Source organism: Tasmannia lanceolata, unplaced genomic scaffold (assembly GCF_043159265.1).
Source record: "Tasmannia lanceolata isolate RefF3 unplaced genomic scaffold, GAP_Taslan_0.1 ptg000015l, whole genome shotgun sequence".
NCBI classification, from domain to species: domain Eukaryota; kingdom Viridiplantae; phylum Streptophyta; class Magnoliopsida; order Canellales; family Winteraceae; genus Tasmannia; species Tasmannia lanceolata.
In genome coordinates, this window is record NW_027518692.1 from 61,477,111 (window position 1) to 61,499,287 (window position 22,177).

General features: G+C 37.4%; 1 long non-coding RNA gene across 2 annotated transcripts; it reads left to right on the forward strand.

Annotated features, from left to right (window-relative positions):
- The first annotated feature begins 1,916 nt into the window (after positions 1 to 1,916).
- On the forward strand, positions 1,917 to 15,885 carry LOC143846435 (uncharacterized). 2 transcript variants are annotated; one of them, XR_013234765.1, is made up of 3 exons: positions 1,917 to 2,040; positions 14,652 to 14,943; positions 15,651 to 15,885. It is a non-coding gene; the product is annotated as an uncharacterized LOC143846435 (long non-coding RNA). The 2 variants fall into 2 exon arrangements; XR_013234764.1 differs by having other exon boundaries at positions 1,918 to 2,063.
- The last annotated feature ends 6,292 nt before the right edge of the window (positions 15,886 to 22,177 follow it).

Sequence of the window (22,177 nt, forward strand, 5' to 3'; positions counted from 1 at the left end):
AAGCAAAGACCCACACTAGTAAAGCCAAAGAATCACTACTTGACAATGCAATGGAGCCACTTCCCCTCACCATGGACAATCAGGTCAAGGCTAGGGCACATCACATATGCTTTTCTTCTTTGAAGCCTCATCAGTGGCAGCAAAGACCCACTTTGGTAAAGCCAAAGAACCACTTGACGATGAAATGGAGCTGCCTCCCTAACTCTAAGACAGGAAGTACTCTTCCACTATGTGTGTTGGATATGAGCTGTGGAAAGGACAAGTATCTTGTGGGTCATTTAAGATTGTAACTATGAGTTTTAAACATAACCTAAAACTCTATTCTAAACGGTTGGGAAGAAATTTTTGGGTTGAACTTGCAATGGGAAAGTATTTTTTTATGCAACCAATTTGTAGGCTAGATCTCTAAACATACTGGCTCATGAAAGATTATCCTATATGAAATTTTCATGAAATATCGCAATTTATTCTTTCTGTCTTTGCCCGAGAATTGCAGTTGTAGATTGTTGTCATTCTAACATGAGACATGATATTTCCACCTTAATGCAGTGTAGTTTTTTGGGCATCCACTTATGCCTCGTGTACTTGATCGGATCCGTTTAGCTGAACACCTTGATCGGATGATAACCCTTGATCCAACAAGCCATGGTTAGGGTTCCTGTCAAGAGAACCATTGATTTTTGTAATATGATCTTACACATGGGATATTCATTAGGGTTCCTGTTGAGAGAAGCTAAACCATGTGGGTCACCTCTACGAGATCAACAGTCTTGATTTCATACACATGCCCCCATGTGAGAGCCAAAAAATTTGCTTTCTTTAATTGTGAAAGTGACTTTATGGGTGGTGGTCCTCATTCTTAAAAACAACAACTAAACATAAGAGAAATTGAGTGATTTTCAAGAAAAGCAGGGGTTTTGGGGTTGTGTTCTTCCATAGTTGGAACTTTTTGGGATATAAGACCACTTATGGGACGGGCGCACCAGGCCACCAGAGCCACTTGTCCCAGATGGATCGGACATTTTGTTGGGGCCCACCTCATAATATAGCCACTACTAATAAGGGAAATGATATATTTCCCTATTTTGTAGGAAGTGATATATTCTGGGTCAGCCCCCTATAGTGCATTTGTGACTGTCCTTTTACACTAAAGTAGGTGGCCCAAGGAAGAACAAGGGACGAATATATCATTTACCATTTTTATTGCCAAATTAGTTTGAGTTAGGCTAACATGCAACCTTTGCAATGCTTATTATACACACGAATGTTTTGCTGATGACATGTAGAGTGGCAATGGTCGGGCTTGGGCCAATTTTTTGTCAAAATATCTCAAAATATCTAAATAGACCCAAGCCTCACTAGTACAATGACAAGGTAATTAGCAGCCCAGTCATCTTATCGGGCCAGTTCTTTTTTTATCGGGCCAGTTCTGCGACATCTCCAACACAATATCTTGATAAAACCAAGTTTAATAGTCATCAACCACTAAAAAGGCCGTCAATCGTTTATTATTGTCAAGGTAATTTTTCTAGTTTGAAGGTGGTTATGAGTAGTTTTTCCTTGAAGATTTACTAAAACCCTTTTGGATACAAGGATGTTGTTATCCAGGATTTTACAAGCTAAAACCTAGATTTTTCCTAGACTTTATAAGCTAAAACCTCGATTTTATAAGCAAAACTTGGATGGTACATATTCAGGATTGTCAAATCCGGGTTTTAGCTTATAAAACCCAGAATTTTACAGTGGCCACTTATAAAATTCATATATCCAAACTGCTCCTAAATGTTAGGATTGCGTGATTGGCCTGATTTTTGGGATCCAAAGTGGCGTTTCAAATGAATGGTTAGATAAGCCAAAGGTGGGGCCCATATACCGTAGCAGGCCCAGTGCTATTTTACAATGAGGCCCAACTAAAGCATACGAACAAAGAATTGGGGAATGCTAAAAAGACAAAAACAAAGAGGAGGGTAAAAAGGAAGGCAAGGCATTGCGCTGGGGAGAATGTGGGCAGGGGAATCCAGTGCGTGCCCTTAGGGACTTGTACGGTTCATACTGCCTGTTTGGTTAGATGAATTTTCGCTTCTCCTTTCTAGTAATTTTCGTTTAAAGTTATTTTCTCTGATGGATTGAGCTTCTCCTTTTTTTTTTTCCTTTCTTTTCTGTGGGTTTGGTTGATGGGTTTTGGCTTCTTTTGGTCAGGGAAAAGCATGACTGAACTGTCACAAAAATAGATTTATTAAAGGGTCCAAATATTTATGCACCATGCTTCTTCAAACATGGTTTCAAAGTAACACATGTTCTCCCATGATGACTATTGGTTTTTGATGCATGATACTCGAGTTGAATCCCAATTAGGTTCATCAATGCAGCCAATTCACTAGGACTTAAAGACAAGTAGAAAACTTGCTACAAACCATTCATTTGGTTTTTTTTTTTTTCTTTTTGAATGGTTAAGCTATTTAATAGTTCTTGATGTATTGCTTTCACGTGACTGACCAAAACTTAAAACGTTATCCAGAAACTTAATCAAAACACTAAAACTCGCCATAAATCATAATGACACGGTATGCTAATTTCTTGATGAAGAAGCCTTGTAGTGGTCACAATTGACACTAACATGATGTTTCTCTTTAGTCTCTTTTGAGCATATTTCTGGGTCTTGACTGACCATTTTATTCTCCTAAATTTTCTTTACCAAATTATAGAGCTGTCTATGAACTTTGCTTGCACCACTCATCCTTGTGATATTCGATGGTAAGTGCTATATGCTGTTATGAGATTTTCCTCTTAATATAAATAATATGGCATACCTGTTTACTGATTTCTGTGAAAAACAGAAAGAATAGATGATTAGTATAACCTTTTCGATGCGGCGAGTTGAGGCACGGACTGGGTCGCTCTCTTTAAGGTGATTTTGCGCCTCTGCGGAAAACCCTCCTGTGCAATAGATCCGAACGCAATCACCCCCAGGATACAACAGCCCGACGCACCGTCGCTATCTATCTGAAGTGCACAATCAGATAGATCCGAACCAAACAGCGAACACTCCGAATGCCCAACAAATAAAACAGAACAGAGAAAAGAAAACAAAAATAACAGAAAAGAAACTGTTCTGTTTTTGCAAACGACTCAATAGAGATGGAAAAACGAATCAGCAGAGATGAAAGGCTCGTCTATCTGTTTAAAGAGAGATTCTAAAACAGATGTAAGAACTGTATTTCAAGACGTTGGAAACAATCTCTTTTTATAGAGAAAACGTGTCTGTTGAAGACACCTCTTTAAAACAGTAGAGACACCTTTTTTAAAAACGTCATTTAAAAAATTGCCGTTACTTAAGAGGGTTGTAACGGTTGGATTAAGTTAAAACTAAAGAGACATGACCGTTGGATTTATAAATAAAAAATCCGTTTAGAAAACCCAACCCAACCCAACACACACACACACACACACACACACACCCGCACCCGCACCGACCCGACACGGCACGGCACGGCTCGGCTCGGCTCGGCGCGCGCGTGTGTGTGTTTTTTATTTATTTGATCTTGTTCTTTGTAAAACACCAAAGACAAACAAATTGAATGCCCTTGAAAGGCCCAAGCCTTTGCTCAACACTCCCTCTTATATGGATGGGAGAATTTTTCTCAACTTCCCATCTTGGACTAAACTTTTAAGAGGTAAGAGAGCTACCTTCAAAAGTTTAAATGATATTGGTGGGAAAGTACAAGAGAATAGAATCAATTTGAAAATTTCAAATTTTGGGTGGGAAATTCAAAAGCAAAAAAGAATCTTTTTCAAAAGCAAATGTTTCTTTCATTTTTAGTATTTAAAATACTAACAATCCCCCACTTATTTTAATAGAAAAAATATTAGTAAAACTTAATGTTGGGCAATCAGCAGAGTATCACGTATAATAAAGGTGACTATGTCTTGAACCTTTACTTAGTGTAAGTGCATTCTAACTGTAAGGAATTGATAGTGACTATGTCTTGAACTACAATCCTTGGGTACAGAGAGACGTGCACCACACACATGATACTAAAGTGTTCAATTGGTTACAAAAAGCTCGCACATTACGGCCATGTGCTACATCCCAGTTTCCATGTAAGCATAAGAGAATAAGCTCTCGTCTCTTTTGGAAGCGGCCCACTTCCGCGCTAACATGTAGGTGAGTCTATCAAGGATGCTCCTGTAGCCTATACATCCCACTCATACGAGCTATAGATCTCATTAAGAGTAATAACTCAACCTTCCAAACGCTTCAGGATATCATGCTTGAGTTACACCATAGGGATGGACTTTGAGATAAACTTGAAAATAGCATGATCGTCCACAAGTTACACTACGACTCGTTTTTCCCATTGAAAACCTAGTTCTTAGGATCTCCAGTCCCTAGGTTGGGTGTCCATCATAGGTAACTATTTACAAATAGGCTTTAGTCCCATCTCCCTCGATGTATTGCAGATTTTCTCCCTTGACAAGGCCTTAGTTAAGGGATCTGCCAAATTATCACCAGATCTCACAAAGTCAATGGTGATTGATCCATTAGAAACCAATTCTCTCACAGTACTATGTTTCCGGCGTATCTGTCGCGACTTTCCATTATAGTACTTATTATGTACTCTTCCAATAGCAGCTGTGCTGTCACAGTGAATCAAAATAGCGGGAACAGGTCTTTCCCAAATAGGTATATCAGATAAAATATTTCTCAACCAACTAGCCTCTTCACATGCAGAGGTTAGTGTAATCAACTCAGATTCCATAGTGGACTGAGCAATAATAGTCTGTTTCTTGGATCTCCAAGAAACTGCACCACTACCAATAGTAAATACATACCCAGTGGTAGCCTTGGAATCTTCTGACAAAGTATTCCAATCGGCATCACTGAAACCCTCTAGAACAGCAGGAAACCTATGGTAGTGAATCCCATTATTAATGGTTCGTTTGAGGTATCTCATGACTCGTGATATAGCATTCCAATGTTCTATACTTGGATTACTAGTATATCTACATAATATGCCTACCGCATATGCTATATCAGGTCTGGTACAGTCTGTAGCATACCTTAAACTACCAATAATACTAGCATACTCTTTTTGATTAACACTATCACCTTCATTAGAATACAATCTAATACTAGGATCAAAAGGAGTACATACTGGATTACAATCAAAGTACTTATACTTTTTAAGTATCTTTTCTATATAATGGGACTGGTCTAAAGATATACCACTATCAGATCTTGTAATTTTAATCCCTAAAATTACATTTGCTTCTCCTAGATCTTTCATATCAAAGTTTTGTTTTAATAGAGTTTTGGTTTGTTTAACTATTTCCAAGTTAGAACCAAAAATTAAAAGATCATCAACATACAAGCAAATAATAATACAATAAGTATTAATATACTTATAATATATACACTTATCACTTTCATTGATTTTAAAACCATTTGATATAATGATATTATCAAATTTTTCATGCCACTGTTTTGGTGCTTGTTTAAGTCCATACAGTGACTTCACCAACTTACATACTTTATTTTCTTGACCTGGAGATATGAAACCACTAGGTTGGTCCATATATATCTCCTCTTCTAGATTACCATTTAAGAAAGTAGTATTTACATCCATTTGATGAATTACCAGATTATGGATTGCAGCCACTGCAATCAAAACTCTAATGGATGTAATCCTAGTAACCGAAGAGTATGTATCAAAGAAATCTATATTTTCTTTTTGCCTAAAGCCTTTAGCAACAAGCCTAGCTTTATATTTGTCTATGGTTCCATCTAGTTTCAATTTTCTTCTAAGAATCCATTTACACCCTATGGTCTTAAATCCTGGTGGTAAATCTACTAATTTCCAAGTCTGGTTTGACATCAGAGACTCCATCTCATCATTGACAGCTTCTCTCCAAAAGTCAGCATCTGACGAGGACAAAGCTTCCTCTAAAGAAGAAGGATCTCCCTCCAAACTAAAGACATAGAAATCAGAGCCAAAATCCTTGGCTATTTTGGATCTTTTACTTCTCCTAGGTTCAATTTCTACTTCAGGGTTTACCTCAATCCTAGGCTCGGTGCCCCCACTATCTCCAATAGTCACGGTACCCCCACTATGTCTAGATTTAAAAGGAAATTTATCTTCAAAGAATTCAGCATCCACTGACTCTATTATTACACTGTTATTTAGGTCTAAAAACCTATATGTTTTGCTTGTAAGAGAGTAACCCATAAAGGCACACTCTATGGCTCTACTTCCTATTTTGGGTCTCTTAATATTAGAAAGTCTTACATAAGCTAAACATCCCCAAACTCTAAAGTAACTCACATTGGGTTTCCTATTTTTCCAAAATTCAAAAGGTGAGACTTTAGTTTTGTAATTAGGAATTCTATTAAGAACATAGCAGGAAGTTAGAATTGCTTCTCCCCATAAGTTAGAAGGGGCTCCTGAACTTAGGAGTAAAGCATTCGTAAGTTCCACTAGTGTTCTATTTTTCCTTTCTGCAACCCCATTTGAAGCGGGAGAGTAAGGAGCGGTTGTTTCATGTATAATTCCTAATGACTTAACAAAGTCAGTGAATTCTAATGATTCATATTCACCTCCTCTATCACTTCTTAGTCTCTTAATCTTCCTATTGAATTGGTTCTCTACTTCTAATAGGTATTCCTTAAACATTTTTAAGGCTTCACTCTTATGTCTAATTAAATAAATGATTGTATACTTAGAAAAATCATCTATAAAGGTTATAAAGTATCTTTTACCACTACGGGTCAAGATACCGTCTAACTCACAAATGTCACTATGAATTAAGTCTAGAAGTTCTGAATTCCTTTCAACACTTTTGAAAGGCTTTCTAGAAATTTTAGCCTTACTACATATTTCACATTTGTTAAATTCTTCTAAGACTACTTTAGGAATCATACCTAATACACTCATGTTATGTACATATTTCCTATTTATATGACACAACCTAGCATGCCATGAATTAACAGAAGAAAGCATGTAAACAGAAGAATCACTTTCATTCATTATTTCAACATTCAGTTTGAACATTCCATCACATGCATATCCTTTACCAACAAAGGATCCAAACTTGGTTACAACATACTGGTCAGACTCTATAGTTTGTTTAAAACCAGCCTTGTTAAGAAGAAAACCAGAAACTAAGTTCTTCCTCATGTCTGAAGTATGAAGAACATCCTTCAGTATCACTTTCCGCCCTGAAGTGAAGCAAAGTTCAACGTCCCCAACACCGAGTACCTTTATTGTATGCGAGTCCCCTAGAAGCACCTTCTTCTCATTATCTGCATGAGCATACGTCTTGAACCACTTCCTGTCAAAACACACATGACGGGACGCACCAGTGTCGACCCACCACCCTTCAGATCCTCCAACGATATTCACTTCAGTGATCATAGCCACAAGTGGCTCTTCTATCACGTTGGCTTGAGGGATTGGTGCAGTCTTCTTACGTCGACACATCCGTGCAATATGACCCTTGAGCCCACAAATATAGCACACAATTTTGGAATAGTCATTCTTTCCAGAAGTTGTGTTTTGGTTCGGACGCTTGAAGGTACCTCGGTTTTGGTTCTGTTGCTTTTTCTTCAACTTCTTTTTGGGCTTCAGATTCACTTGCGGTTTCTGATTTTGGTTCTTAACTTCAGAAATGGCATTCACATTAGTTACAATTTCAGTATTCCCTTCTTTCTTATCTTGGTTACGGTTTTCTTCTTCGATCCGAAGACGAACAAGAAGACCTTCCATAGATAATTCCTTAGTTTTATGAAGAAGGGAATTTCTGAATTCTTTCCAAGAAGGAGGTAATTTGTCAATCACGGCTGCAACTTGAGATTGTTCACTAATAGTCATTCCTTCCGCAAGAATGTCGTGAACAAGTTTTTGCAACTCGTGGGTTTGAGAAATCACCGTCTTCTCATCCACCATGTAATATCTAAAATACTTGCTAACCGCATATTTTTTAGACCCAGCCTCTTCCGTATCATACTTCTTCTGTAAGGCTTCCCAAAGTGTCATGGAATCCTTACAGTCACTATAAAAATCGTATAATTCGTCGGATAGGCAATTGAGAATAAAGTTTTGGCATAGGAAATCAGAATCTGTCCAGTTCTTTTTCAAAGTAGATTTAACTGGTTCAAGTTCTGATCGCCAAGGCTTTGGGTCTTCCAAAACATGGGCTACTTTCTTGGTGGATAAATAGAAAAATATTTTCTTCTTCCATCTCTTAAAATTAGCACCACTAAATCGAAAAGGCTTATTCGGATTTGAGGAATCCGATATAATCTCGTCATGGGATGCCATATTTTAGAAAGAGGAAAACAGAAACGAAAATCACCTTAAAATTGTTATGAGATTTTCCTCTTAATATAAATAATATGGCGTACCTGTTTACTGATTTCTGTGAAAAACAGAAAGAATAGATGATTAGTATAACCTTTTCGATGCGGCGAGTTGAGGCACGGACTAGGTCGCTCTCTTTAAGGTGATTTTGCGCCTCTGCGGAAAACCCTCCTGTGCAACAGATCCGAACGCAATCACCCCCAGGATACAACAGCCCGACGCACCGTCGCTATCTATCTGAAGTGCACAATCAGATAGATCCGAACCAAACAGCGAACACTCTGAATGCCCAACAAATAAAACAGAACAAAGAAAAGAAAACAAAAATAACAGAAAAGAAACTGTTCTGTTTTTGCAAACGACTCAATAGAGATGGAAAAACGAATCAGCAGAGATGAAAGGCTCGTCTATCTGTTTAAAGAGAGATTCTAAAACAGATGTAAGAACTGTATTTCAAGACGTTGGAAACAATCTCTTTTTATAGAGAAAACGTGTATGTTGAAGACACATCTTTAAAACAGTAGAGACACCTTTTTTAAAAACGTCATTTAAAAAATTGCCGTTACTTAAGAGGGTTGTAACGGTTGGATTAAGTTAAAACTAAAGAGACATGACCGTTGGATTTATAAATAAAAAATCCGTTTAGAAAACCCAACCCAACCCAACCCAACCCAACACAGACACACACACACACCCGCGCCCCGCCCCGACACGGCTCGGCTCGGCTCTGCTCGGCGCGCGCGCGTGTGTGTGTTTTTTATTTATTTGATCTTGTTCTTTGTAAAACACCAAAGGCAAACAAATTGAATGCCCTTGAAAGGCCCAAGCCTTTGCTCAACACTCCCTCTTATATGGATGGGAGAATTTTTCTCAACTTCCCATCTTGGACTAAACTTTTAAGAGGTAAGAGAGCTACCTTCAAAAGTTTAATGATATTGGTGGGAAAGTACAAGAGAATAGAATCAATTTGAAAATTTCAAATTTTGGGTGGGAAATTCAAAAGCAAAAAAGAATCTTTTTCAAAAGCAAATGTTTCTTTCATTTTTAGTATTTAAAATACTAACATATGCTTGACTTATTCGATCAATTTAGAAGTCTCTGGGACATATCCTTCTTCTTTTAATGCAAACATCATTGCTATTCTGCCTTGGACTGTACTAACACATGTTGAAAAATAGTTCAATCAGTCATTTGCTAATCCATGACAATGGATGTTTTAGTAGAGCTACCTTATACAGGGCATCCTGCGTGCATCTTATACCTATCTCATACGAAAATATTTTAACATTGTTTTTGTTAAATCACACGATTCTTTATTTGAATTATACATCGACCTTATTCTTTTGGTGTTTTATGACTCCCACAAGTTAGACATCTCGTGCATGCTTACTGCTTTAGTTTGATTGGATATGTTTACGTTACCATTCATTTCATGAACACTGAAATGTTGGCTTCAAAGTTCTTTGATTTCTGCTGTTCCATGTAAATCTCAGAAATACCAAAAGGTATTTTCTACATATATTTAGAAAATTGATATTTTTTTTTTCTTGGGTTAGCTTTTGATATGTTTTTTAGATGTTAAAGAATCAAAAGGGTGATCTAAGATTGGTTTTGAGTATTTGGCCTTCTCAGCTTTCTCTTAAGCTGCATATTTGTTACTTCTTCGGAATTCCACTTTCTGCCCCACTTTTGGTTATATTTTGTACACTTATAGTTTCAGGGATCTCATTGTTCAATTCACATTTATTTTGAAGTATCTTGGTGCACTTTATTGTTCTGGAATCTCTTTGGAACACTTGGAGGCACTTCGGTGCTTATTTTGCTCAGGCATTTCTGCTTTTTGTTTAGGAGATAGAAGTAATTGCTTTGGAATGAGACCAACTTCTATTAATGATTAGAAGACCTCGAGTCACATTAGTATTTAAGGGACTGTTCTTAATGCAAAAACCTCCCACATTTGTTTCATTTGTGTAAGGAGCCTTTCCTCTCATTCATATACAGGAGCTGGTGTCTCCAATGCTAGGGTCAGCATTCTCTCCTTTTTCTCTTATTAACAAAGATATATGTGGAAAAGATTGTAAGAGAGCTCATGCTAGCAAGGGCTTTCCACAAATTACAGGCAGAGAACCTATGTGAGAACTTTGGAGAATGAGACGAGTTGATTTAGGTGATTATCAATTGATAGAGTTTTCCAAATCTTGTAGTTGGAATTTTTCTTTGTGGTCCTTATTGTTGTCTCCATCACATATCGACAGGTGAGGTAGTAAGACCTTCGATGAGGTCAGGATACCATGAGCACGAGCAATGAGAAGGGCTTATGATGTAGTGCCAACTTGACAGCCATGTCATGCCTAGGTGTTCTGGGTGGATTACCCGAGGTTGTTTGAAATAAATGCTTGGAAGATTTCTTCTACAACTACCTTATTTATTAGTCCTCGTAAGTTGTGATTCATTAACTACTGTCTAGTGTGTATTTCATTAAGTCTAGTAAGTTCATTTTTTTTTTAAATGTAAATCTAATAAGGTGTTTTTCAGTGTAATTCAAAAAAAAAGTTGTGTTTCATTGACTAGTGTCTAGTAAGTTGTATTTCATTAAGAAAGTCCAGTCAGTTGCGTTGTTGAGAATTGTAGCAGTTAATGTTGTTGGTCAAGTCCTATGGAAGAATCCGATAAAATGTGTTGTATGAGATGAATTTGGGAGATTTTTGACTAATTATGTAATGATAATATATCAATTTGACTGAGTATAGCTCCCTTTTTCTTCTCCTTCTCTTGCTTTTGATATTGTGTTCTACTTTCTTCTTCTTCACTCTTAATCACCCGCACCAGCTTGATACTTCTAATGGACGTTATTATCATTTTTAAGTTTGATAGTAACCTACTGGAAAAGGAGTTGTAGAAGATTAGGAAGTATAAATGGTGTAGCCATTATATTGTAGTAAGGGAAAATAGAGAGGGAAATAAAATGGAAAATAAAGAGGAATAAGAAAAAGGGGGAACTAGGGGGGGGGGGGGGGGGAATAAGACAAAAAGGAGGGAATAACGAGGGATGACGAATTTACTTGAATGGGGGAAGGAGGGATTTGTAGCCATTAGATTGTCAACTCAACTCAACTAAGCCCTTGTCCCAAACTAGTTGGGGTCGGCTCTAGCTATTAGATTGTACTAAGGGAAAATAGAGAGGAAACAAAATGAAAAAACAAAGGAAAAAAATATAGGGAGAATGAGGGAAAAACAGAGGATGAAGAGTTTGTGGGGGGGGGGGGGGGGGGGGGGGGATGTGTGTGTGGAGGGGGAGGCGTGGTGTTGGATTGTGTCGCATTGGACTAGAGAGTTTTGACAATTCTGAAAGTGAAAGTGACTTTTTTGCCAATGTGCACCTATTTTCATTAAGTGGGATGCTAGTGTGCAGCTATTTTAAGTGATGCTAGGCCCTCTTTTATAGCTAAAATAAGGATACTTGAGTGAGATGATAACATGTACCTTAAGTGATGTGTGCATCTTAGCAAAGGAACAAAGGATTCAGGCAAGAGAAAAGTGGTTTTTTTGTGGAGAGAAAATATAAAAGGGTTCATGGGCTATGAAAACTAAAGAAAATAAGATAAGATGAGGCTAATGACTTTGTGTAAGAGAAACGGCTTAGAAGAAGAGAAAAAAAAGATGAGGATGCTAGAAGAAATGGTTGTAAGAGAGATTATGAAGAAATTTAAGAGCGGGAGACCAGTGGGAGCGTCATTGTATTTTATGTTGTTTTTCTATTATACTTGATCCTATACTGAACACATCGGTCGAGGGTTCTTCCCATTCTCTTTATTATTAAAATCATTTGCCATTCATAAACGAGAGAGAGAGAGAGAGAGAGAGAGAGAGTGAGAAGGAAATAAGTTTAGACAAAGGAGTTGTAGGGTTTCAAAGAATGCAAGAGGAGACAAAAGAGATGCTAGAAGAGAGAATAGGTATGTCAAGGGGTCCAATTCAATCCCTTGTTATGTATTCTTGATCTCGAAGCTCTGTTATCATAAAGAATTTATACAAAATATGATATGAAGGAGAGAGAAAAAAGTGAATGGGGAATTTGTGAGGTTTCCTTCCGTTGTCATAAATATATGGTTACATGGCATATATTGTGGTATACAAAAGACAAAATCCCTTGATTAATGGCAAACATTCTCTAAAACAAGCTATGCTAGTTGCATTGCTGGCGAAGACTTTACCTCAAAAGTGGACAGCACAGTTGCTCTACTCCCCGAGTCAATGCTTGATCGTTGCATCATCATCCAACTTGTGGAAAATTGAAGCAACCATTGACCGATCCTTCCTCTGCCATGAAATGTTCCAGATCTGTTCTTTGCCGCTGTATAATGCCATGAATTCCTCATGTCTACCAGTCTATCTGCATCATATCCATCTGCCTCATTTCAATTGAACCCGGATTGCTCTAATATAAGCCTCCCCTTGCTAGTTTTGTGAAATCAAACAAGGCTAATGCTCTCTGATGTTGAAGCTGCTCATCTAAGTGCATAAAATTGAAGTTTGATCTGGTTTGTCACCTCCTCCCTTGACATTTCACAAGTTTCTAAAAGAGGTGATTCAAGCTCTGAATTGTGACCTGTCTGCCAGGACTCTGTTCCACGAACAGTTTCGGTAATCTGTTTAGATCTGCATGCATGTCTGAATTTTAGGTTTTCATTTGAGGTGTTGCTTGTGAAAGAATTCTTGTTCTCATCTGTTAATTGTCTCAAAGTAGCCACTGAACCTACCTCCATTGCACATGATTTAGTTCAGTTCAACATCACATTGAATAGAAACAACCTTCACCAGTAGCCCCTGAACCTACTTCCATTGCACATGATTTAGTTCAGTTCAACATCACATTGAATAGAAACAGCCTTCACCATTTTTTTTTGGAGTTTTAACAGCCTTCACCATTTTCTGTTCGTATGTGTGGCTTGTGGAAAAAACGGATTGAATATTACTGTGTATTCGACTAATGTTGCTCAGACATTTGGAATACAGATACAAGTTTGCACACGGTAGGAATCAGGGTTGGAACCTGCGTTCCAAAGTGTTGCTGCTCATTTGAAATGCCATTGCATGTGGCAGTTTGATTAAATTTGTGAAAGAACTTAGCCTCAGTGACCTCATCAAATTTGTTTTATACACTAAAAGAAATGTGCCTAGATGCTACGATATACGGTTGGGGTTAACTTGGTTTATTTGATTTTAAAAGTGGTTTGAAAGTTTCATTTGTATGCAAAGCCAGTAGTATATGGTTGGCTGCCTTGGACCTCCATGGTTTATTCCCATTGATGACGTTTCACCATAGGTATTGTTTTGCATACCAAGCGTGCGTTTTGGGTTGGACTTATTTGAAGCACTTTCTGTGTTGTCATCCGTTGAATGTTTCTAGTTACTGAACTTAAAAGAAGTAGCAAGTCACGAAGCAGAACAGTGCAGCCTCTATTAAAAGCCAAAGACATGATTTGGTGCCTGTGATTTACGACGATTCACTAGCACTAAGCAGCCTTACATATAATGCCCCCATCGACATTAATTTGGTAACACACACTTATTCTTCGACATCTTCCCCTGCATCAGAACCCGTACATTCTATTTTTTTTCCTTCATCCACATGGTCTTCTTCTTCATCTCAGTTTCCTTTACTCTCTTTAATCTTTCCTATTCTTTTCTTCCCTCTTAATTGCCTACGCCTATTCTTCTCTTCTCCTCTTCCTCTCTTCCTCGTTCTCACCCCGACCTTGCTTTTCTCGATTCTCATTATGAGGGTGTCTTGGTCATTTTCAAAGAAGTTCACTCGCAATAATAAAAGAAGCGGAGGGGCATTTCTGGCAAAAAATGGGGGTGCTCTTATCTGCTCCATACCTTTTCAGATTGTGCAGACTCTAGACAGGAAAATGTTGTTCTTTGTGCTAGATTATATATGTGCATACTTTTCCATAACGTTATCCTTGTATCTTTCTCTTTATTTGTGGGGAATCGTACGCAGAAAATGTGGGCCCTTTTTCTTTTATTTTCTGGCTGTCACATATTTATTAGAAAGCCCCTCATCTGTATCTAATACAAGTGCTTTGTGCGCTCATTCTAACTTCAGGAGTATGAATGGTATGGGGTAGATGGTTCCTTTTTTTATACTCAAATTTGCAGGCTAGCATGAAGGCTTCCATATTATGATTCAAATGGAACAGAAATTTGAATCTGCTGTTTTTTTTTTTTTGTAATGATTAGAAATTTGCACCTGCTTGGTCAATTTACATCTTTTAGTTTCCCATGCAGGGGGGAGGGTCTTTTGGTTTCTTTAAATGGTGCAGTGAAGCCAGTGTAACAGATAGCAGCTCAATGGTCTCTAATACATGGAATAATGAAGTCACCAATCCTCTGGTGGAAGGATTAGGTCTTCCTGTTTTAAAGGCAAAAAAGAATGTCATTTGGCATGGGACTACCTCATGCCTTCAACTGAACCCTTATGTGATGTGGGTAATAGGTCTTCTTCATCAGATGCATGCTACAAATGTGAGAAGAGTGGACACTGGGCTGAGACTGCTCAGGGCGGGATCCCAAAGCCTTGGTAAGAATTCAGTTTCTTTTGGTTGTTCTCATCATGGAGACTGTTGTAAGTACTACAGCTTGCCTGGCTGGTCAAAATACCTATGTTATGTTTAATGGTATCAAAATACTTATGTTAGGGAATTTTTGCCTTATCTGGTATGTAAACATCAAACAAAAATGCCCCTTTCAACGTCATTATCAAAGATCTTTATTCTAATAATGCATCCACGCGAGTTTTGCCCTGACCCAGATGTTTGCTGCCACCGTTTCTTCCTTATTTAGTTATTTGTATTTGTTTGCTTTTACATTTAATATGTTTCTTCATTATGCATGAAAAAAATCACATTTGGTTGGATAAATTTTTCAATATAACTAAATGAAACCTACCAAATTCATGCATGTGATATTGCTTCATCTAACACTTGAGCTGTTGCATTGTGTGGTTTGGCTTTTTTCACACCTTCTATGTACTGATGCTTAGGAGACTGGCACTGGGAGTGAAAAACCTGTCATATGGTTGATGAACTTACATCCATTTATGAACTCTTAAAGAAGTAAAGGTAGTTTAATTGAAATTAATAGTCGTATCATTTTAGGAACGATGGCCAGAATGAGATTATGCTATTTTTATAGCGTGCAATAACAGTTTTTTTTTTTTTTTTTAATTTATGGAAGAGTTGAACATAGATGTTGTTATGATGTTTCTAATATTGGCTTATTGTGCAGATGGGGTCTGAATTATAAGAAAATGACTATACCAGCCAATTGAATGGGCAAGTAAGCCCATCTTGGGCTTGATTGATCGAGTACTTTTGTCCATTGGAGTGGACTTCAGAGTCTTAACTTAGAAATGCATATGTAAACGAATAAAGTGAGATTGAGTATGCATTATTTTTGTGCAATAACTATGTTGGAGATTCATATGCATCAGTACTAAGATAAATGTTACAATTGGGATTGAGCTTGTACCTCAGTTAGATGGTGCCTTTTATCAAGCTTGGGATCTCCGTGGCTCCATAACAATTTGCCATTCTTCCATTTAAGTTATTTATCATCCATCTCAACACTCCATATCCATCAATGGTTTTTAGTGTTTTGGTACCAACTGCCAAACCTTGTGGGATATCTACTAGGACAATGATGAGGTTATTGTCTCCCTTGCGGATATTGTCATGAACCAATGAAATGGACTGACCAAACTGCACTTTTCCCACAATTTCTGTTGTATGTCATGTTTTGGCCATCATTGCCACGCTCTATGTTGTTTTCTGACATAATCCCATTGAAGTCTATCTGAGGTATGTCATATATGATGTATATCTCTTGCATAACCCTTGGATTTATTTGATGTTTGATCTTGATTCTATTTTGAATTCGCATCACAAGTTTTAGAAACCAGCTAATTCTAATCTAGCATCCTGATCACACATGTTTTCATCTAAGCCTTCTTCCTTCTAGCGCCCCATTAAATGTGACACTTGGATTACATGCTAAAGATCTGACAGAGATGATCAATCTAAGAGAAGCGTACTTGTCACCTCACTAAATAAAGCTTTCTTGACATAGCCTCAAATGAAGACATTAAATAACACCGGCTCCCACATTTGGTAACTGAAAGTTGAGTCATTTTTATTACGAGGTACAGATGAAGAATGCTTCACCTTACCTCCATAGTTTGCTACAGTATCTCTTCATATACAAAAATTGCCGCCTAGGCCACTGAAGAAAACCAGATGCTTTTTCCATAGATACATTGTTATTCATACAATGAATTTGCTGTCTACGCCTAAATAGAGAAAGTTCTGAATATTTTCCATCTGGCGAATCTCGGTTCCATTTATTTTCTCTGTGGGATTTTCCATATGTGGACTGAGGAAAGTTGTAACATATTAATGGCCAGCTGTCTCTTCTCTTGCTTTGATTCGGCTGTTATAAATTTCGAATTTTCTTTCTTTGATAGTAAATGTATCCAACCTTTTTGGGGTGAACCAATCTCCGCCAACGGGGAAAGAAATGCTATAAGTAGGCTCTCACAGTTTAAGGACTCACGAGGAGAAGAATATGATAGAAGGGGAAGGAAGAGATGTCCATGGCTGGGGCAAAGTTATGTTGACTTCATAATTTGCCAACCTATCGTAAGTGTTCCCAACCTGTGTTTTTATTGTTGTTTGTCACCCTCAACCCCTTTTTCTCTGCTTGGCAAGGAAAGATTTACTTTAATCATTGCAAAATATTACATTTGGCCTCATAGCTATTACTTTGCTGTTGTTTCTCCGGGGACGGTACCATATCAGATCCTCCAAGCCATCTCTAGACACTAGAAGTGACTAGGGGTTGGTTTTTCTTGTTCATTTCTCAATACATGTCAGTGAGTACGAATCTTGGTAAATCTAGCTACTAGGATCTTGAATTTTACCTTATAGAAAAGCGCGAAAAGATGGAATATTCTCCCCGAGTGTCCACACCAAAGGTTGTTGTAGGCCTTCCTTCATCTGGTCACCTTGGAAGTGGGAACTTAGACTTTATGGCCTCTTCACCACATAACTCCTCTGTTCTAGTGAAGATTCATTCATTTATCAATCAGGAAAAGATCGAGGACACTCGTGATAGAATGGGAGAAGAGCTCTTCCCATGCAAGTTCTGTGACAGAAAGTTCTTAAGCACTCAAGCTCTTGGAGGGCACCAAAATGCTCATAAGAAGGAGAGAAGGGCGGCAAGGGCGGCAAGGAAAGCTAAGAAGCCGGCTGCTATGGTTACTACTTATCCCTGTCTTTCTTTGGACAATCCATCTCTCTGCATGGCTACGCCTTCACTCAAAAATGGTCCTGCTAGTAATTTAGAATTGTTTGATTCAAGTGAAACAGCTAAGATTGATCGTGATCCCTTCTCAGCCACTGAAGCTAGATGTGCACCTTCTTCTAATAACATCTCAGAAGACGTCAAGATGATAGATTTCATGAGCATTCTTGACCCCCTAGTGCCCAAGAAAAATAACCTAATAGAGGAGAACCATCCGAAAAGATTGAGGGAGGGATCATGCTTTGAGTCAGATCAAGATACGGTTGTTGCTTCTTATGGAGAAGATTCAATTGAGCTTGATCTCACTTTATGCCTTTAACTCGGACTCTGGACTCTTCAGGCTCAAACAAATGCATGGGAAATGGGTTTGTTGGGTTTGAGCTTAAAAGCATTTTCTCATACCGCTTCCTGCCTTTTGTATGTCTATTTTTGGTTTGGTTTCTTCCTTTGATTTTGTTTGGTTTGGTTTCTTTGTTTCTATCTCTGTAGGTGTATTCTTCCTTTCTTGCTAGAGGGTTGAAGGACCAGGTCATATCTGACATTTTAATGTTTTTCTGTGTGGTGATGATAGTACAATAACTGCGGGATGTTTAAGTCATGTTCTGTGTCTTGATTTGGTTTGGAAGTTATTGTCATGGTTGTGAGAAGTATGGAATAAAATTCTTGAATAATCTGAAATTAGTTTTTTGACTCTATGTCTCTATGCATGTATGTATGAATGTATCTATGTATCTATCTCTCTCTCTCTCTCTCTCTCTCTCTCTCTCTCTCTCTCTCTCTCTCTCTCTCTCTCTCTCTCTCTATATATATATATATATATATATATATATATATATATATATATATATATATATATATATAGAAGAATCACATGGCAAAGATTCAGCAGAGCTTGATCTCACTTTCCTCCTTTAACTGGGACTCTTTCCCCATGTCTCTTCATGCCTCATTTATGTTTATATTTGGTTTGTGTCTCTGTTTCCATGTCAGTAACTGTATCCTTCCTTTCCTGCTAACCATTAAAAAAAAAATCCTTCCTTTCCTGCTAGCAGTTGGGTCCTATACATTCGTTTTGGTTTGAAAGTTATTGTCATTGTTGGAAAAAGAATAAAATCCTGGAATACTTTGAAGTAAGTCTCTCTATATAGAATGTAGCCATGTATCTATCTCTCTATCTACTTATCTAGAGAAATCATATGTTGTTTGGACCAATTTTACTCCAAAAAAAAATAATAAGGCCAGGAAGGAATACAGGTGGGGAGCTGTTCAATGATACAAACCATTGATTTGAATGATCATAATCCTTTCAAGTTGGGACCTTTAAGATGTTCGTTTTTGAAAATAGAAAGGCAATAATGCAGATATCCAAGATGCAGGAACTTTTGATATATGTGAATGGTGTGGATCACCAAGGCTCTTTTGGATATCTCTAAATATTATTTGCATATAATCTTTTGTGTTGATGGTTTCGAATTTAAATTTGGTTGAATGCAAACAATCTTATACCCAAATGGTTTTGAAATTGGATTTGATTATTTGCAAATAATGGTTATAATTGTTTTAGAAATGATATAGTTAATGGCTTCCGAAGATGTCTTAATGCCCCCCTTACAAACAAGACTGAATTAGAACAATCTTATTCGGCGATAGGGGCCAATTTGGTGGCATGTGCTTTGTAATTTTGCCAATGCCTCTCTCTCTCTCTCTCTCTCTCTCTCTCTCTCTCGTTATGCATGCAGGGGCTGGCAGGGGCGGAGCCACGTATGTAATAAGGGGGCAGCTGCCCCCCATGAGTTGAAAAAAAAAAAAACTAAATAAAGTACATGTTTTAAAAGTTTTGGAAAAGTTTTTCTATGCTTTTCTAGAAAACAACAGTTGAAAAAAGTAGCTTTTCTGGAAAACAAAAGTTGAAAAGTAGCAAAATATAAAAATAAAGTAGGACAATGATACTTTTCGTGGATCATGAGATTGGTTCACTGCACGAGGATAAATTCTCCACTTCTGACGTTTTCCTTTACCTTTGAAACTTAAAGGAAAATATCAAGGACTCAAGGGGGGTGATTTTATCCATTGGGGGGGGGGGGGGGGGAATTGGGAAAATATCACTGCCCTAAAATAAACCCTAACTTGAAATTCACACTAAAAAAATAGAGTTCTTTTCTCCTTTCTATGGAAATTACTCGCCTCTCCCACTCTCATGGATTAAATATATTATCTTATTTTGCCCCCCTTATGTATAAATCCTGGCTCCGCCACTGTATGCATGGGATGTAAGAAAACTTCCATGGAAATTAATATTCCATGGAAAAAAACCAAGGTCTAGTAGGTTTCAATTTTGAATTTTCCTTGAAAATAGGGAAAAAGTTTTATTTATGGAAAATAATTTCTATGGAAAAAGTGTTTTCAAAATGCTGGAAAAATTATTTTCAATGGAAAAAAATTTATATAAAAATGTTCCATGAAAAAAGAAAACTAATGGCAGCTGATGTTTAGTATATATTATAGATGGAATTTGCTGGCTCATTTTTGTAGGAGACAACAGCATGAATTAAAATTAAATGAATAAGACAAAATCTGCTAAAAAGTGGGCCTGCATGGCTGTTGTCTTCGGCAAAAGTGAGCCGCGAAATGGCTTTCCACAAAATTGCCTAACAAATACCATGTCTAATTTTCTTAGACTAAAATGATTTTGTATTTTCATTAACATGTAGAGATGGAAGTTTGTTATGACATTGGGAAGAAGAGTAGAATTAAATTTTAATCTACAATAATCGATGAGGCCATTTCTTCAACTTCTTACTATCAGTGAGCCTCTTTGTTTTAGTTTTCTTGATTCAATGGTGTTGCATTTTTACCTTCCATCTCCATCTCCAGAGCGCAAAACCATCCATTACCTAACTCCATTTGTTTCTATTTTTTCCTAATCTTCAGCCTTGTTTGGATCGCAAGAAAATCATTTCTGATGGAAATTTTTTCTTTCCACAATTTAGAGAAAAATTATATGATTATGATTAATTTAAAGGGATATTGCCCTTTAAAAATTGAAGTAAAAAATTTGTAACTCTTAGAAATATGTTTCCTTTGCAAATAAGGTCAATTTCTGACCAAATTACCCATGGTAAATTTTTTTCTACTCACAAACGATCAAAATGTCCTTATATGTGAAAATATGAGAATTACCTTGTAGAATATGAAAATAGTGGTGATACTCGGTGATATGTTTTGATAGAGTGGGCCACCAACTCAATTCAAAGTTCAAACCCATGCATCAGGTGGGGCCCAACATTTTGCCTCGATGGGTAGGTCGCACGATTTCCACCCTAGCCCATGTGTATGGTGGGGCCTAAAATTTTACAGGTCACGTTTTGATGGGGTGGAAGTGGAACCCATTTTTGTTACGCCCACGCATAAAAAACGCTAGTATATATAGAAATAATATTCCCACACCCTTGATTCACAACTTTCTAATGCTTGTCATGGGTATTTCGGTCTTTCTACAATAGAAATTTTTGCTTTTTACTTGTGTGAGCATTTTGTTCTTTGTAAGTCTGTTAAAAAAAACTCTACCATGGGCATTATGGTCACAAATTGATGGCATGGCCTGATTTGCAAGATTTACTCAAACCTGGTTACTCTTTTTGCAAATTCTCAAACTAGAAGACTCTTTTGGCAAATAAAGCAAAGCATAAGACTTCTTTTACAATATCCCTTAATATTTATTAGCAAGGAATTGATATCTCCACTCCCTTATCCAACAATAACACGCTTTCTCCATCTGCACTTTTCTAATTGGAAAAATTGCCAATGGGAGACATCAAAATACAAGATTTGCCAATGGGAGACAGACTTTTGAAAAATTGTTAAAGAGGGTTGATAACCCCCCTTTGAGAGTTTGATAACCCCATTTAGAGGGTTGATACCCCCTTTTAGAGACTTGATAACCCCATTTAGTCTCTCTCTAACAATTTTTCAAAAGTGGCAATTCTCGTATTTTGATATCCCAATCTGGCAATTTTTCCTTTCTACTTTGGCTGTGGAAGCATGCTGCAATACTCAGAAATTAAGGCGAGTAGTGCCCTTATAAAAAAATGAGAAAAGTACGGAATGAGGGCCGATGTTTAGTGAAAATACGGATTGAGGGCACCTTTTAAAATAAGAACTAAAAACGGGCTAATCTTCAAAATCGGGTTGGAAAAAGACCTTGATACCCTTCTGACATCAACAGAAACGTCATTCAACCTCCTTTTTCATTATTGGTGTGTTTCACGAGGTTCTTTTGGTTCGTCTGGTATTTGAACCAACAGAAGTCATAGAACCTTGGGTTCGTTTCTATCTTGGCCGTCGAAAATACCTAAAGACAGATGGATGCCTGACACTTGTTGAAAAACTTTTTGAAATGCTAGTGGCTCTATACATAGTCGGTTTGGTTTGGATTGAAATCTTTCTGTGAACTC